Below are 2858 nucleotides of genomic sequence, written 5' to 3'. Positions count from 1 at the left end.
TTCGGTGGGCAAGTGTTGTATGTCCAGGCAGGCTCTGTTGAATCGCTCCATGTACTCTCGGAGAGTTTCTTGGTTACCTTGTTTGATCCCGAGTAGACTGGGGGCATGTTTCGTTTTGTCCTTTTGAATAGAGAACCTTGTCAGGAATTTTTTGGTTAGGTCTTCGAAGCTGGTGATTGATCTTGGTGGCAGGTTGTCGAACCACTTCATGGCCGACTTGGTGAGAGTGGTGGGGAAGGCTTTGTATCGAATCGCATCGGAGGCGTCGACTAGGTACATTCTTCTTCTGAAGTTGCTGAGGTGGTGACTTGGATCGGTGGTGCCGTCGTAGAGATCCATATCGGGTGGCTTGAAGTTTCGTGGTACCTTCTCCTTCATGATCTCTTGCGTGAAGGGATCATGGTTGCATTCGGGGGTGGTGCCGCGTTCTGTCTGGTCTTTCAGATTGGCCTCTATTTTCCGTAGTTTTTCTTCTAGTTCTCTGCGCTTTCGAGCCTCTCTTCTCAGCTCTTGTTCAGTTTCCTTTTGCTTCTTTATATCCTCTTCGAGTTGTTTCAGTCGGTTTTGTTGTGCCCGAACTGCTTCTAGAATTTCCGAGCTCTTTTCTTTTTCGGGATTTTATGGATCTTTGTTTTGGAGTGATGTCTTTGGGCGATTCTGTTTGTTTCCTCCTGAAGTGCGTGGTGATAGAGGGCTGTCCGGTCGTTCTCCAGTGTCGACCTCATCCTCTTGTTCTGATGCAGCGTGGTCATTGTTGGAGGGGTCGTCCGCCATAGTAGAGGGATGACTTCCAGGGTCCCCGGCAACGGCGCCAATGTTCCGGGGGTTACCTGAAACGTGTAGCTCGGTTGTCTCGGAGAGGCCCGAGGTGGGGGTCAGGGACCCGAGCTTGATATGTGGAGTGGTTGGTGGTTGTACCTGCAATGACACTCCGATGCTTAAGTTAGCATGGGTCCAAGCAGATATGGAGTAGAATTAGAGTATGAGTTATACCTGGGTGCTCCAGTGTATTTATAATAGTTGGCCGTGATCTTCCCTGGATAAGATATTCTTATCTTATCTTATCTTTTGGGAGTCTTATCTTTATCTTTGTGGAACCGCCTTTTCTAGGCCTTTTCGGCCTTTAGTGTTTTGGGCTGCGTTCCTTTTGATGGGCCTTTCTTTGCTTTATGTTTCCGAGGTCCGACCTTTAGGCGTGGGCCTCAGGCTGAGGTCGGACCTCCTTTGAACTTTGCCGAGTTGGGGAGCTCGGTCAGGGTATGAACACTAAGGATAGCCCGGACTCCAGGGAGAAGCTGGTCACGGCCTTCTTGGATAAATTCTTTCCTCCTCAAAAGCTGAGCAAGCTTAGAGTGGATGTTCAGACCTTCAAACAAAAAGATGGTGAATCCCTCTATGAAGCTTGGGAAAGATACAAGCAGTTGACCAAAAGGTGTCCATCTGACATGTTTTTAGAATGGATCGTATTAGATATATTCTATTATGGTCTATCTGAGTTTTCAAAAATGTCATTGGACCATTCTGCAGGTGGATCCATCCACCTAAAGAAAACACCTGCAGAAGCTCAAGAACTCATTGACATGGTTGCAAATAACCAATTCATGTACACTTCTGAGAGGAATTCCGTGAATAATGGGATACCTCAGAGGAAGGGAGTTCTTGAAATTGATGCTCTGAATACCATATTGGCTCAGAACAAAGTGTTGACTCAGCAAGTCAACATGATCTCTCAAAGTCTGAATGGATGGCAAAATGCATCCAACAATACTAAAGAGGCAGCTTCTGAAGAAGCTTATGATCCTGAGAACCCTGCAATGGCAGAGTTTAATTACATGGGTGAACCTTATGGAAACACCTATAATTCATCATGGAGAAATCATCCAAATTTCTCATGGAAGGATCAACAAAAGCCTCAACAAGGCTTTAACAATGGTGGATGCAATAGGCTGAGCAATAACAAGCCTTTTCCATCATCTTCTCAGCAACACACAGAGAATTCTGAACAAAACACTTCTAATTTAGACAATCTAGTTTCTGATCTGTCAAAAGCCACTTTCAGTTTCATGAGTGAAACAAGATCCTCCATCAGAAATCTGGAGGCACAAGTGGGCCAGCTGAGTAAGAAAGTCATTGAAACTCTTCCCAGTATTCTCCCAAGCAATACAGAAGAGAATCCAAAAGGAGAGTGCAAGGCCATTGATGTGATCAATATGGCCGAATGCACAAGGGAGGAGAAGGATGAAAATCCTAGTGAGGAAGACCTCCTGGGATGTCTCTCAAGCAAGAAGGAGTTTCCTATTAAGGATCCAAAGGAATCTGAGGCTCATATAGAGACCATAGAGATTCTATTAAATCTCCTTCTGCCATTCATGAGCTCTGAAGACTATTCTTCCTCTGAAGAGGATGAAGATGTGACTGGAGAGTAAGTTGCTCAATATTTAGGAGCTATCATGAAGCTAAATGCCAAGTTGTTTGGTAATGAGAGTTGGGAAAGTGAACCTCCCTTGCTCATTGGTGAAGTAGACACCTGGATTCAGAAAATTTTACCTCAAAAGAGACAAGATCCTGGCAAGTTCTTAATACCTTGTACCATAGGTACCATGACCTTTGAAAAAGCTCTATGTGATCTGGGGTCAGGGATAAATCTTATGCCACTCTCTGTAATGGAGAAGCTGGGGATCATTGAGGTACAACCTGCCTTGTTCTCATTACAATTGGCAGACAAGTCATTAAGACAAGCTTATGGAGTAGTAGAGGACGTGTTAGTAAAGGTTGAAGGCCTTTACATCCCTTCTGATTTCATAATATTAGACACTGGGAAGGAAGAGGATGAATGCATCATCCTTGGAAGACCTTTC

The 2858-nt window shown here is 44.8% G+C and overlaps 1 non-coding gene across 1 annotated transcript; it reads right to left on the bottom strand.

The window, feature by feature from the left end:
* Positions 1–1343: 1343 nt before the first annotated feature.
* LOC112805047 (small nucleolar RNA R71) lies at positions 1344–1447 on the bottom strand. The gene has a single exon (XR_003203660.1). It is a non-coding gene; the product is annotated as a small nucleolar RNA R71 (small nucleolar RNA).
* Positions 1448–2858: the final 1411 nt, after the last annotated feature.

This window comes from Arachis hypogaea, chromosome 5 (genome assembly GCF_003086295.3).
Source record: "Arachis hypogaea cultivar Tifrunner chromosome 5, arahy.Tifrunner.gnm2.J5K5, whole genome shotgun sequence".
In the NCBI taxonomy this organism is placed as follows: Eukaryota; Viridiplantae; Streptophyta; class Magnoliopsida; order Fabales; family Fabaceae; genus Arachis; species Arachis hypogaea.
Note: the sequence above shows the minus strand (reverse complement) of the source record. Positions and strands in the feature narration are given on the sequence as shown.